Below are 13,020 nucleotides of genomic sequence, written 5' to 3'. Positions count from 1 at the left end.
TGCTTCGATCGTTTCCGCTGCTCCTGCTCCCTCCGGGCTCCTGCCTGGTGAATCAGCATCCTCTGCGTCCTCATCTCTGTAGGGTTGTATCCTTCTCTCCGTCGGGACTCGGGTGCAGTGGTTTAGATGGTACCACGTCTTGCTTCCTTTCACTTGGACGGCCGTGTTTGTGGCTGCTGCCACCTCGTACGGTCCTTCTCTCCTCGGTTGATCCCACTTCCTCCGGAACACTCGAACGTAGACCAGATCTCCTGGAACCACTGGGGGAGGTCCTTCCGGACCTGCCTCTGGCACCGTCTTTTTCTCCTGTAAGTATATGGCTTTGTGTATTTTGGTTAGATACATCACATACGATTTCAACTCACTCTGCAATATGTCTAAAGAGGGACCTTTGTATAGTCCTCCTAACATTGGTATTGGCATGGGTCGACCCGTAAGCATTTCATGCGGTGAGAGATGCGTGTTTCTGTTAGTTTCCATGCGACAACTCATTAGTGCAAGCGGCAACGCATCTACCCAATTGAGTCCTGTAGATCTACAGATCTTTGTTATCTTGTTTTTCAGGGTCCCATTAACCCTTTCAACCATCCCCTGCGATTGTGGATGATAGACACACCCCAATCTTTGTTTCATTCTTAGCTGCTGTATTATTGTTTTTACAACTTTTTGTATAAACGCCGATCCATTGTCTGAGCTAATTTCGGATGGAATCCCAAACCTGGGAATGACTTCTGTTGATAAGAATTTAACCACTGTTCCTGACCCCTGATCCGCCGACGGTATTGCTTCTACCCATCTACTGAACCTGTCTATGATGACTAACATATACCTTTTACCCCGTACAGGTTTTATCATGTCTACATAGTCCATCACAATGTGTCTAAACGGACCTTCTGGAACCGGTATGTGACCTATCGGCGTAGTTATACCTTTACGTATGTTGTTTTTTGCGCATATTTCACATTTTGACAAAATCTCATCTACTGTTGCCTGTAGATATGGCGACCAAAAACCTTGTTTTTTGATTTTTCTTATCACCTCCCCCCTTGCACAATGATCAACATCATGTGCATCATTGATAAGTAGCGTCAAGAGAGCGGTGGTGGCTAATATGGCACCATCATGTGTTCTCCATATCCCATGTCTGTCTACAGAAGCCCCCCTCTGTAGCCAGGTGGTCTGTTCAGTAATTCCAGCCTGAGCCTGAATTTGAATTAGCTCAGCAGGAGATGTGATTGGTGCAATAGCAACCATGTCCATCAATGGCGCAATGAGAATAGGGACAACACACTTAGATGCTTTTTTGGCCGCTTCATCTGCTGCATTATTGCCCCTAATGACAAAGTCATTGCCTTTTTTATGCGCTTGACATTTGATTATTGCTAGTTTCCGAGGATACATTAATGCTGTCATTAACTTAACAATTTGTGCGTGATGTTGGATGGGAGTTCCATCACTCTTTTTAAACCCTCTCTGTTTCCATACTGCACCAAACAAATGGCATACACCGTGCGCGTATGCGGAATCAGTATAGATGTTAACTGTTTTACCCCTTCCTAGTACACATGCTGCTGTCAAAGCCTGTAATTCAGCTAACTGTGCTGAGCACGGTTGAGGACAATGTTCAAGTATTTCTTCAGTAAAGGTTTTCCCTTTGTGTTTGACAACCGCAAACCCTGCATGATTACCTGTATAATCCTTAAAACAAGAACCATCTACAAAGTAACTTTCCAGATTATCTCCCTCATGATCTATTAACGGAATAGATTCTAAGTCAGGGCGCAATTTGGTAAATGTTAGAGCCTCGGCTACACAATCGTGTGCTTCTCCTTCGAAATCGAACGGAACCCTTTCCGCTGGATTCACAGTGCTGCATCTTTTAATGAGAACATCTGGATACGTAAGTAAGCTCATATAGTCCATTGTCCTTGCATTTGTTAACACAAATTTTCCCTGCTCTATCAACTCCACAATTTTATGATGAGTACTGATAACCACAGGGTACCCCATGGTTATCGTTGACGCTTTGTCATATGCGTAATGCAACGCTGCCAATCCTTGATAACACGGTGGGTATCCCTGGGCTACCGGATCTAGTTTGGAGCTATAATAGGCAATTGGTTGTTTCTTCCTACCACTACACGATTCTTGCATAAGAACGGCTGCTGCATAGTTGTCACACCTGTTTGCTACATATAACAAGAATGGTTTGGTGTAATCGGGAGTTGCTAAAGCTGGAGCTGTCTGCATCTCTTTCTTGAGTGTTTCGAAAGCAACTAACGCATCAGTATTCCAATCTAGTTTTGCTCTGAGGTTAAGCTGTCCCGCTTCTTTCATTATTTCTCTCAGAGGAGCTGTTTTGACTACATACTCCTCTATCCAATCTGAGCTGAACCCTGTCATTCCCAAAAAGGTCATCATTTGAGCTACCGTTTGTGGCAGGGGTGCTTTACTGATACCTTCTAACTGTCCTGGAGCTATGGCTTTAGTCCCATGAGCTATTGTTCTCCCTAAGTACTCAACTTGAGGTTGACAGTACTGTAGTTTTGTTCTAGAAACTTTGTGTCCCCCCTCAGCTAGTCGCTGTAGTACTTTAAGTGAGTCAGAATGACATTGTTCCAAAGTCGAGGCACAGATCAACAGGTCATCCACATATTGAATCAATGTGCCATCTAACATTAATTCCTCCAAATCAGCCCTCAATATTTGATTAAACAAATGCGGACTGTGCTTAAAACCTTGTGGCGTCCTCGTGTAAGACAGAGTTTTACCCCCATATCTAAATGCAAACAGATGTCTGCACTCCTCCGCCAGGGGTATACTAAAAAACGCTCCACATAGGTCGATAACCGTGAAGTATTTGGCATCCGGGGGAACATTGGTCAGCAGCGTGTGAGGGTTTGGGACTTCAGCAGGGCAATCCTGAGCTATGTCATTCACCGCTCTCAAATCATGGACCAGTCTCCATCTTTTACCATCGGCTTTAAGGACAGGTAACAAAGGTGTATTGCAGCAGCTGGGCATCTCTATCAATACACCTGCCCTGATCAGTCCTTCTATTGTCGATCTTATTCCTTCTTCAGCCTCAGGCTTCATAGGATACTGGGTTTTCCATGGAAGTTTGGCGTCGGGTTTTATCTTTACACAGACGGGACTAGCAGATTTGACTAACCCGACGTCTGTGTCGTGTTGCGACCATACCTTGGTTGGTATAATTTTCTCCATCTCTTCTCTAAGTTCACTGATTAACCCTAGCCCTTCACCTAGCACCACTTGCTGGCCTGCACTAACCTCTATCTCCCTTGGATCACCAATCAACATAGTAGCTGTAACTATTTTGATAAATGATTTATCCTTTGAATGAAAAATTAGTGGATTGTCTGTTTTGTCCCATTTCTTTTTCTTAACTTCCCTCATCATTGGTCCTAGATCTTTAGATGTGTAACCCTGATTTACCAACAATGTGATGTGAGGGACGGAGTCTGAGACATTGAACCATTTCTGCACAAATTCAGACCCGTCTCCGTCCATCACATCCATTGCAGCTCCTTGCTTTCCAATGATAATATACTGTGACATTATGGGTGCTTTCTGTCCATTTGCCCCCATAACCCAGAGTTGTTCTAATAATGGATCCTGGTGTGGGTCAAATTGCATTGTACAATGATATTCAGATTTAGCTCTAACTGCTTTAGGTATTTGGGCCTGAATGAATTTACCCCATTTCCTTACAGTTCTGTCTACGTCTGATTCAATGCCTCCTAGCCAATACACATTAGCCGTCCCTTCTGTACCTATCACTGGTAGTTGTAATCCTGTTCTTTCAATTATCACTCCATCCGGAGAACATTTGATTTGTAAACCCATTTTACATAGTGCATCTCTTCCTAGTAAATTAATTGGTGTTTGATCTGACACTAAAATTGGAATTGTAGCAGATTTGCCGTCAGCTGTTAGACGAACTGGAGCGGTCATTGGAATTAACTGCGTATTTCCCGAGAATCCTATTGTTTTGGCATATTTGCCCGACATGGGGAGATGAGAGGCATAGTGTGGACTTACACATGTGTAAGTGGCTCCAGTATCTATCATCATGGGTGTGCCTCTGTTTTCTATCTGAACCTGCAGTATAGGTTCTTGGTCAGCTTTTGTTGTTAATATTGGAAACTGACCCTCCCCCCTAGGATTCCCTGGGCATCCCTAGTTGCGTTGATTAGGCCCTGACCATGAGTTTACAGGGCCTGAGGGTTGGTTAGGCCCCGACCATGAGTTCACAGGGCCTGAGGGTTGGTTAGGCCCCGACCATGAGTTCACAGGGCCTGAGGGTTGGTTAGGGTCGCCCCGCCAGTCATTGTTTGGATTCCACCCACTTGGATTTGGTTCGTGGGTCGGAGCACTACTCGCCGGTGGCGGTCTGCTATTTCTATTTCCCCCAGTCCGATCCTGCCACGGGTGTGTAGGGCATTCTCGCCTGTTGTGTCCCGTTTGCCTACAACCCCAACAGGTGCCAGGCGGCCCTCTAGAATCCACAGTTCCCTTGCTTTTATCAGATTGTACGTTTTTCTGATGTTTTTTCCCCCCATTCCAATTCGGGGGCTGTGTATACACATTTACTACTGGCGGTGCAGTGGACACTTGGGCCCGCCCAGGGCCGAACAGCTGTGGCTCTCCTGGGGAGACAGCAGCCATTGTTCCCATCTCTGGCCCAGGGGTCGTGACAGCTGCTTGGACCTTCTTTTTTCCTCTGTTGGTTAGCTCATCCAACTGCAATTGGGTCAGCCTTCTCTGAATATCTTTTCCTTGTTCCATCTGTCTCTGTTCATCCTTCCTGTGTTTTTCCACCGCATGAACCACGTGGTCACAGAATTCCCTGTATGGTTTTGATGTAAGTCCCACCACATCCTCCAGCCTGCTTTTTACCGGCTGGGGCATGGCTTCTATTATTGAATTTCGGAACATAGTTGTCATCAGTTCATTGCCCTCAGGGTCTTGTTCTGTTTCCATCCTCCACCTTTTCAACTGTCCATGTAGGTAGGTGGCTGGGTTTTCTGTGTCTCCAATGGCTTCGCCCCTCAGTGCTTTAGGATCCACTTTTGTGGGATATGCTTCCCTCAAGGCTCGCCAGATGGCTGGTCTGTATCTGTTGAACAGTAATCCATCATTCATCACTCCCCCATTTGCGCCATCGATGCCCCCGTCCTGCATGATCTCTCCCATAGTACGCATGCTCGTCACCCTGGCCAGTAGTGCCCTTATGTCGCCCACCGCCAGTAATTTCCCCACAGTATGTTCTTCAAAGGTTCTGATCCATTTACCCGCTCCTTCATTCAGATCTGGTAGACGGATAACCAACCCCTCCAGGTCCTGCGTAGCCCACGGCGTGTAGTGGCCCTGAGTGCCTTTTACTAGGATTGGAAGCTGGCCTTTATAGTAACCAGGTTCTTTTCCTAGGGCTTTCCTACGAGTTGCAGGCTCATTTCTCATGCTCTCATGTGAAACCCAGGCTTGATCTCTCTCCTGTTGCTGTGCTCTTATTTTTTCTCTTAGTTCCTCACATTCTCCCAGTATCTTTGATTTTTGAATTTCATATTCTCTATCCTCTCTACAGTGTTGGTCACTCTCTTCTTCTTCCTCTCCCATACTGCAGAGACTCTGTCTTGCGTGGTAATCTGCTAGTGCCTCCAGACCTTTCTTAAAGCATTCTACTTTTTTTCCATTTATTTTCCCCATTGTTAGCGGTCCTGTTTTTTCATTTTCTCCCATTTCCATTGCAGCCAGGGTTTCTCTCAAGCCTTCATAACAATTGAAGACTTCCTCTGAGCTTGGATTTTTCTCAGTCATTCTCTTTCTTCTCTCCGTTGAGTGAATGGGCGCCCCTGTTGATCCCGGTGAGACAGCCCCTTCCCTCTCTTCAGTTAATTCTACCTCACCTACTATGTCCACACGTCCTGTTACCATTGGAAATTGCCCATTGGAATAAGGTGGAGGTTTAGTTACACACTCTTTTCCTTCCGTTGCCTTGTCATCTCTCTTCAGCATTTCTCTTGCCGTTTTCATGCTTTTTAACAAACCAGTTCCTTCTTCTTTGAACATTTTTAGTATTTCATTCTCTCTCTCCCGCTTATCTCTCCTTTTTTGTTTCTTGTCCTTTGGTTTGTAGTTCTTTATCAGTGTCTCCATTTCCTCACACACAGAGACATCCAATGTTCCCTCCGCTGGCCATTTGGTGGTCAGTTTTCTTGTGCGTTTCTCCCATTTTATGGAAGTTCTCATTATTTCTTCTTTGCTCAGTGGATGCCTTGCCCCTAGGATCTCTACCGGTGTTCTATTCATTTTGTTCGTTTGGTTGTTCTGTTATTATGGCTCTTAATCAATTTCTAAGGATAATATATCTAATGTTTTATTTATATTATCTCCGCCTTTTATTTCTTTCTTAATCCTAGCCGTTTGATCCTATGGTCAACTTATTAGTGAGGCCGACTTCTCTCCTTTCCTTTCCTTCTCACTATTTTCAGCACCCCCTTCTGCCCTTCAGGCTATTTTTAGACCCTAGCCTCTGTGTACACAGAGGGGCTATTGTCTATTTTTCCTCCTTACTCTGTCTGCACAGTTTATGAGTTATACATGTGTCCTGGATTTTATTTATTCATTACTCCTTATCCTACTTGACTTAAACTTATTTCTAATGCCATAGTATAATTTCAGTTTATTAGTGATTCTGCTTTCTTTTTTATATTACACACTATTCTATCCGTTTTATACTATTTGGGTTATGCTTCTTAAATTATTTTATTAATTTCTAGTTTCAACACCTATCTATTGTTTATCCTTACTTTCGTTTCCTATACCTAATAATAATACTCAGGTTATGATAAGAATCACTCTATGATTGTGTCTACTGTGATAGAGGAATACTTTTGCCGGTCAGAAACATTCAACCTTTCTAGTCTGTCACAGGAAGGTTGCGCACTCCCTCTTCTGGACGTTCTGTCTAAGTACACACAACCTGTTCTTATCTCTACAGTTCTATCTTCACACAAAATTACATCATATCACTCTTCACATTCATGCGTTTATTTCCATTCATTCATTCAACCTTTTATTTCTAACTGAAACCAACACAGTCTCTTTCTAAACTCAATACACTTCCTCCACATGAGCCTAAATTATCCTGTAGGATTTTTCACACATACCCTTCGTTTTTACCTAAAAATGACCTACAATGTCTTTATTGACTTACTTCACTTCCTCAACATAAGTCTAGATTATAGGATTTCTACGATACGATACTACAACTGTCTAATCGGATCAGTTTGTTTTCATATCCCATTCATCCACCCCGTACTGATCTTTATCCAATGATTAGAACAATATCGCGGCGTGACCTACTGATTTATAAACCCCCGTTTAGCTAGACGGAGCGTTTTGTAATCGCAGGATTTCTTTTTGCAGTTGAACGTCGCACAATCAGGCCAACGTTTTTCCTGCGTTCTAAATACTCGTCCGTACAGACCTCTTCTATAGAGCGGTAGCCACGAATAGTTATTTTACTGCTTTTTATTCTACTTTCTAAATATTCGTCCGTTCAGACCTCTTCTATAGAGCGGTAGCCACGAATATTTATTTCACTGCTTTTTATATTCTGTTTTCTAAATATTCGTCCGTTCAGACCTCTTTTATAGAGCGGTAGCCACGAATATTTATTTCACTACTTTTTATCCTACTTTCTAAATATTCGTCCGTTCAGACCTCTTCTATAGAGCGGCATCCACGAATATTTATTTACCTACTTTTTATATTCTAACCATATAAGCAGAAAGCTGTAGCCCTGCGCCCAGTCCCAGCCGTTCAGCCAGAGAGCGCACGACAATCACACCAAACAAGCCGCCCGAAAGTCCCCCATATGAATGGCCCACCGAGGGAGCAGTCCGAATCACGCACCCGACACGGGTCGCTCGCCCAGGTTGAATGGGGTGTGTTTACGCACACTCCAAAACAGGTCCTGAAACGGTCGAGCCCGGCCAAACTGAATCAGACGGAACAACTCCCCCAACTAAACCAGACACACAGGTCCGCCCAAGCAGCCTGACCAGAGCAATCGCCCGCGCCCTCCGTCCAAACACCCAATACCAGCGAAGTTCACAGCCCTTGCCTATTTACTACCAGACATGCATGCACGTTTGTATTTGCTTATACAATTCCCAAGTTTACACACACATGCAATTTTATTGAATTTCAAAAGTTCTTTAATCTGTAGTTTTAGGAAATTTAAAAGAGAGACCTACTTGACACTCCCCCCGCTGATACAGGATCTCTGAAGCAATCTACCCAAACATTTCAACTATTTTGTAAGAACTTGCTTACCTTGTTATAGTTGGGCGGCCACCATTGTTTCGTCAGATTGCCCCAAAGAACCCGCAACCAGCCAAGAGCGTCCGGACCCCGTCTCTCCTGGCAAAGCTCGCCAAGTATGTGGTGGATAATTGAATCAATTATAACGCATGCCAGAACTTGTGAAATCAATCAGGCTTTTAATACAAGAGTATTGCCAGCCAGGATGGTCCGCGGAGCACACACCGCTTCCCAGAGCCCTGGCTCTCATATTTATACACATACAGCATATACGTCCATCCCATATGTAAATAGACATATTTCCCCTATCCATCTGCCACCATTATCTTTCAGTCCAGGCTTCCTGCTTGTTCACGCCCAATAACGCCCACATCCTCTTTTAATTAGATTATAATGGTGGCAGGATCCTTGCTTCGTCCTAAAAAAAATAGCATGCGTCTGGTTATTCTATAGGCCTGTTCTTTGGCCCTGCACTTAACTTATGGTTCTCATGTGTGTGTATTTTTGTCAGCCATCTGTGTGTCCCCTTTTAGTGAATTGGTGGCCCTGCACTTAACTTATGGTTCTCATGTGTGTGTATTTTTGTCAGCCATCTATGTGTCCCCTTTCAGTGTATCCAATTCTCCCTAAATGCCTATGTGTTCTATTTACTCCCACAATAGGTCAATAGGCTATGTGTCTCCTCTTACTTAGTGTATCCAATTCTCCCTAAGTGCCTATGTGTTCTATTTATTCCCACAAATAGGTCAATAGGCTATGTGTCTCCTTTTGCTTTAGTGTATCCAATTCTCCCTACGTGCCCATGTGTTCTTTTTACTCCCACAAATGTTGGATGAAATACAAACCAACCTTGCTTACTTATTTCAAAGCGAGGGCACATATTTCAGCCTTGTGGGAAAAAACGGACAAAGAGTTGAAATTCCACAAGGCAGTGACAAAAAGCTTACAGCACCTGGTATTCCCAGGCGGTCTCCCATCCAAGTACTAACCAGGCCCGACCCTGCTTAGCTTCCGAGATCGGACGAGATCAGGCGTACTCAGGCCGGTGTGGCCGTAAGCGAAAGGCAATCTCAAAAAGTGGATGAAATTGCATATACTGTAACCATAATTTGTGGTACAGATTGTTGGATGAAATACAAACTAACCTTGCTTACTTATTTCAAAGCGAGGGCACATATTTCAGCCTTGTGGGAAAAAACGGACAAAGAGTTGAAATTCCACAAGGCAGTGACAAAAAGCTTACAGCACCTGGTATTCCCAGGCGGTCTCCCATCCAAGTACTAACCAGGCCCGACCCTGCTTAGCTTCCGAGATCGGACGAGATCAGGCGTACTCAGGCCGGTGTGGCCGTAAGCGAAAGGCAATCTCAAAAAGTGGATGAAATTGCATATACTGTAACCATAATTTGTGGTACAGATTGTTGGATGAAATACAAACTAACCTTGCTTACTTATTTCAAAGCGAGGGCACATATTTCAGCCTTGTGGGAAAAAACGGACAAAGAGTTGAAATTCCACAAGGCAGTGACAAAAAGCTTACAGCACCTGGTATTCCCAGGCGGTCTCCCATCCAAGTACTAACCAGGCCCGACCCTGCTTAGCTTCCGAGATCGGACGAGATCAGGCGTACTCAGGCCGGTGTGGCCGTAAGCGAAAGGCAATCTCAAAAAGTGGATGAAATTGCATATACTGTAACCATAATTTGTGGTACAGATTGTTGGATGAAATACAAACTAACCTTGCTTACTTATTTCAAAGCGAGGGCACATATTTCAGCCTTGTGGGAAAAAACGGACAAAGAGTTGAAATTCCACAAGGCAGTGACAAAAAGCTTACAGCACCTGGTATTCCCAGGCGGTCTCCCATCCAAGTACTAACCAGGCCCGACCCTGCTTAGCTTCCGAGATCGGACGAGATCAGGCGTACTCAGGCCGGTGTGGCCGTAAGCGAAAGGCAATCTCAAAAAGTGGATGAAATTGCATATACTGTAACCATAATTTGTGGTACAGATTGTTGGATGAAATACAAACTAACCTTGCTTACTTATTTCAAAGCGAGGGCACATATTTCAGCCTTGTGGGAAAAAACGGACAAAGAGTTGAAATTCCACAAGGCAGTGACAAAAAGCTTACAGCACCTGGTATTCCCAGGCGGTCTCCCATCCAAGTACTAACCAGGCCCGACCCTGCTTAGCTTCCGAGATCAGACGGGATCAGGCGTACTCAGGCCGGTGTGGCCGTAAGCGAAAGGCAATCTCAAAAAGTGGATGAAATTGCATATACTGTAACCATAATTTGTGGTACAGATTGTTGGATGAAATACAAACTAACCTTGCTTACTTATTTCAAAGCGAGGGCACATATTTCAGCCTTGTGGGAAAAAACGGACAAAGAGTTGAAATTCCACAAGGCAGTGACAAAAAGCTTACAGCACCTGGTATTCCCAGGCGGTCTCCCATCCAAGTACTAACCAGGCCCGACCCTGCTTAGCTTCCGAGATCGGACGAGATCAGGCGTACTCAGGCCGGTGTGGCCGTAAGCAAAAGGCAATCTCAAAAAGTGGATGAAATTGCATATACTGTAACCATAATTTGTGGTACAGATTGTTGGATGAAATACAAACTAACCTTGCTTACTTATTTCAAAGCGAGGGCACATATTTCAGCCTTGTGGGAAAAAACGGACAAAGAGTTGAAATTCCACAAGGCAGTGACAAAAAGCTTACAGCACCTGGTATTCCCAGGCGGTCTCCCATCCAAGTACTAACCAGGCCCGACCCTGCTTAGCTTCCGAGATCGGACGAGATCAGGCGTACTCAGGCCGGTGTGGCCGTAAGCAAAAGGCAATCTCAAAAAGTGGATGAAATTGCATATACTGTAACCATAATTTGTGGTACAGATTGTTGGATGAAATACAAACTAACCTTGCTTACTTATTTCAAAGCGAGGGCACATATTTCAGCCTTGTGGGAAAAAACGGACAAAGAGTTGAAATTCCACAAGGCAGTGACAAAAAGCTTACAGCACCTGGTATTCCCAGGCGGTCTCCCATCCAAGTACTAACCAGGCCCGACCCTGCTTAGCTTCCGAGATCGGACGAGATCAGGCGTACTCAGGCCGGTGTGGCCGTAAGCGAAAGGCAATCTCAAAAAGTGGATGAAATTGCATATACTGTAACCATAATTTGTGGTACAGATTGTTGGATGAAATACAAACTAACCTTGCTTACTTATTTCAAAGCGAGGGCACATATTTCAGCCTTGTGGGAAAAAACGGACAAAGAGTTGAAATTCCACAAGGCAGTGACAAAAAGCTTACAGCACCTGGTATTCCCAGGCGGTCTCCCATCCAAGTACTAACCAGGCCCGACCCTGCTTAGCTTCCGAGATCGGACGAGATCAGGCGTACTCAGGCCGGTGTGGCCGTAAGCGAGAAACTATCTCTTGGTGCACTATGTAAAGTCAAAGTGAGCCTGATTAACAGCTGTTGCATTTTCACCATTTAGATAAGCATCTTTGTGTCACTCAAAAAGTGGAAGAAATTGCATATACTGTAGCCATAATTTGTAGCACAGATTGTTGGATGAAATACAAACTAACCTTGCTTACTTATTTCAAAGCGAGGGCACATATTTCAGCCTTGTGGGAAAAAACGGACAAAGAGTTGAAATTCCACAAGGCAGTGACAAAAAGCTTACAGCACCTGGTATTCCCAGGCGGTCTCCCATCCAAGTACTAACCAGGCCCGACCCTGCTTAGCTTCCGAGATCGGACGAGATCAGGCGTACTCAGGCCGGTGTGGCCGTAAGCGAAAGGCAATCTCAAAAAGTGGATGAAATTGCATATACTGTAACCATAATTTGTGGTACAGATTGTTGGATGAAATACAAACTAACCTTGCTTACTTATTTCAAAGCGAGGGCACATATTTCAGCCTTGTGGGAAAAAACGGACAAAGAGTTGAAATTCCACAAGGCAGTGACAAAAAGCTTACAGCACCTGGTATTCCCAGGCGGTCTCCCATCCAAGTACTAACCAGGCCCGACCCTGCTTAGCTTCCGAGATCGGACGAGATCAGGCGTACTCAGGCCGGTGTGGCCGTAAGCGAAAGGCAATCTCAAAAAGTGGATGAAATTGCATATACTGTAACCATAATTTGTGGTACAGATTGTTGGATGAAATACAAACTAACCTTGCTTACTTATTTCAAAGCGAGGGCACATATTTCAGCCTTGTGGGAAAAAACGGACAAAGAGTTGAAATTCCACAAGGCAGTGACAAAAAGCTTACAGCACCTGGTATTCCCAGGCGGTCTCCCATCCAAGTACTAACCAGGCCCGACCCTGCTTAGCTTCCGAGATCGGACGAGATCAGGCGTACTCAGGCCGGTGTGGCCGTAAGCAAAAGGCAATCTCAAAAAGTGGATGAAATTGCATATACTGTAACCATAATTTGTGGTACAGATTGTTGGATGAAATACAAACTAACCTTGCTTACTTATTTCAAAGCGAGGGCACATATTTCAGCCTTGTGGGAAAAAACGGACAAAGAGTTGAAATTCCACAAGGCAGTGACAAAAAGCTTACAGCACCTGGTATTCCCAGGCGGTCTCCCATCCAAGTACTAACCAGGCCCGACCCTGCTTAGCTTCCGAGATCGGACGGGATCAGGC

At 44.6% G+C, this 13,020-nt stretch overlaps 12 non-coding genes and 1 pseudogene across 12 annotated transcripts; all 13 read right to left on the bottom strand.

Moving 5' to 3' along the window:
- Positions 1–9,292: 9,292 nt before the first annotated feature.
- Positions 9,293–9,411, bottom strand: LOC139397553 (5S ribosomal RNA). Its single transcript, XR_011631013.1, has one exon. It is a non-coding gene; the product is annotated as a 5S ribosomal RNA (ribosomal RNA).
- Positions 9,412–9,588: 177 nt separating this feature from the next.
- Positions 9,589–9,707, bottom strand: LOC139397542 (5S ribosomal RNA). The gene has a single exon (XR_011631002.1). It is a non-coding gene; the product is annotated as a 5S ribosomal RNA (ribosomal RNA).
- Positions 9,708–9,884: 177 nt separating this feature from the next.
- Positions 9,885–10,003, bottom strand: LOC139397530 (5S ribosomal RNA). The gene has a single exon (XR_011630991.1). It is a non-coding gene; the product is annotated as a 5S ribosomal RNA (ribosomal RNA).
- A 177-nt stretch (positions 10,004–10,180) lies between these two features.
- Positions 10,181–10,299, bottom strand: LOC139397519 (5S ribosomal RNA). The gene has a single exon (XR_011630980.1). It is a non-coding gene; the product is annotated as a 5S ribosomal RNA (ribosomal RNA).
- Positions 10,300–10,476: 177 nt separating this feature from the next.
- Positions 10,477–10,595, bottom strand: LOC139397480 (5S ribosomal RNA). The gene has a single exon (XR_011630941.1). It is a non-coding gene; the product is annotated as a 5S ribosomal RNA (ribosomal RNA).
- Positions 10,596–10,772: 177 nt separating this feature from the next.
- On the bottom strand, positions 10,773–10,891 carry LOC139397508 (5S ribosomal RNA). The gene has a single exon (XR_011630969.1). It is a non-coding gene; the product is annotated as a 5S ribosomal RNA (ribosomal RNA).
- A 177-nt stretch (positions 10,892–11,068) lies between these two features.
- LOC139397497 (5S ribosomal RNA) lies at positions 11,069–11,187 on the bottom strand. Its single transcript, XR_011630958.1, has one exon. It is a non-coding gene; the product is annotated as a 5S ribosomal RNA (ribosomal RNA).
- A 177-nt stretch (positions 11,188–11,364) lies between these two features.
- LOC139397486 (5S ribosomal RNA) lies at positions 11,365–11,483 on the bottom strand. Its single transcript, XR_011630947.1, has one exon. It is a non-coding gene; the product is annotated as a 5S ribosomal RNA (ribosomal RNA).
- Positions 11,484–11,660: 177 nt separating this feature from the next.
- On the bottom strand, positions 11,661–11,779 carry LOC139397634 (5S ribosomal RNA). Its single transcript, XR_011631089.1, has one exon. It is a non-coding gene; the product is annotated as a 5S ribosomal RNA (ribosomal RNA).
- Positions 11,780–12,039: 260 nt separating this feature from the next.
- On the bottom strand, positions 12,040–12,158 carry LOC139397623 (5S ribosomal RNA). The gene has a single exon (XR_011631078.1). It is a non-coding gene; the product is annotated as a 5S ribosomal RNA (ribosomal RNA).
- A 177-nt stretch (positions 12,159–12,335) lies between these two features.
- On the bottom strand, positions 12,336–12,454 carry LOC139397611 (5S ribosomal RNA). Its single transcript, XR_011631067.1, has one exon. It is a non-coding gene; the product is annotated as a 5S ribosomal RNA (ribosomal RNA).
- A 177-nt stretch (positions 12,455–12,631) lies between these two features.
- On the bottom strand, positions 12,632–12,750 carry LOC139397593 (5S ribosomal RNA). Its single transcript, XR_011631052.1, has one exon. It is a non-coding gene; the product is annotated as a 5S ribosomal RNA (ribosomal RNA).
- Positions 12,751–12,927: 177 nt separating this feature from the next.
- Positions 12,928–13,020, bottom strand: LOC139397601 (5S ribosomal RNA; annotated as a pseudogene; the record flags this gene model as incomplete).

Source organism: Oncorhynchus clarkii, unplaced genomic scaffold (assembly GCF_045791955.1).
Source record: "Oncorhynchus clarkii lewisi isolate Uvic-CL-2024 unplaced genomic scaffold, UVic_Ocla_1.0 unplaced_contig_2455_pilon_pilon, whole genome shotgun sequence".
NCBI lineage: Eukaryota > Metazoa > Chordata > Actinopteri > Salmoniformes > Salmonidae > Oncorhynchus > Oncorhynchus clarkii.
Note: the sequence above shows the minus strand (reverse complement) of the source record. Positions and strands in the feature narration are given on the sequence as shown.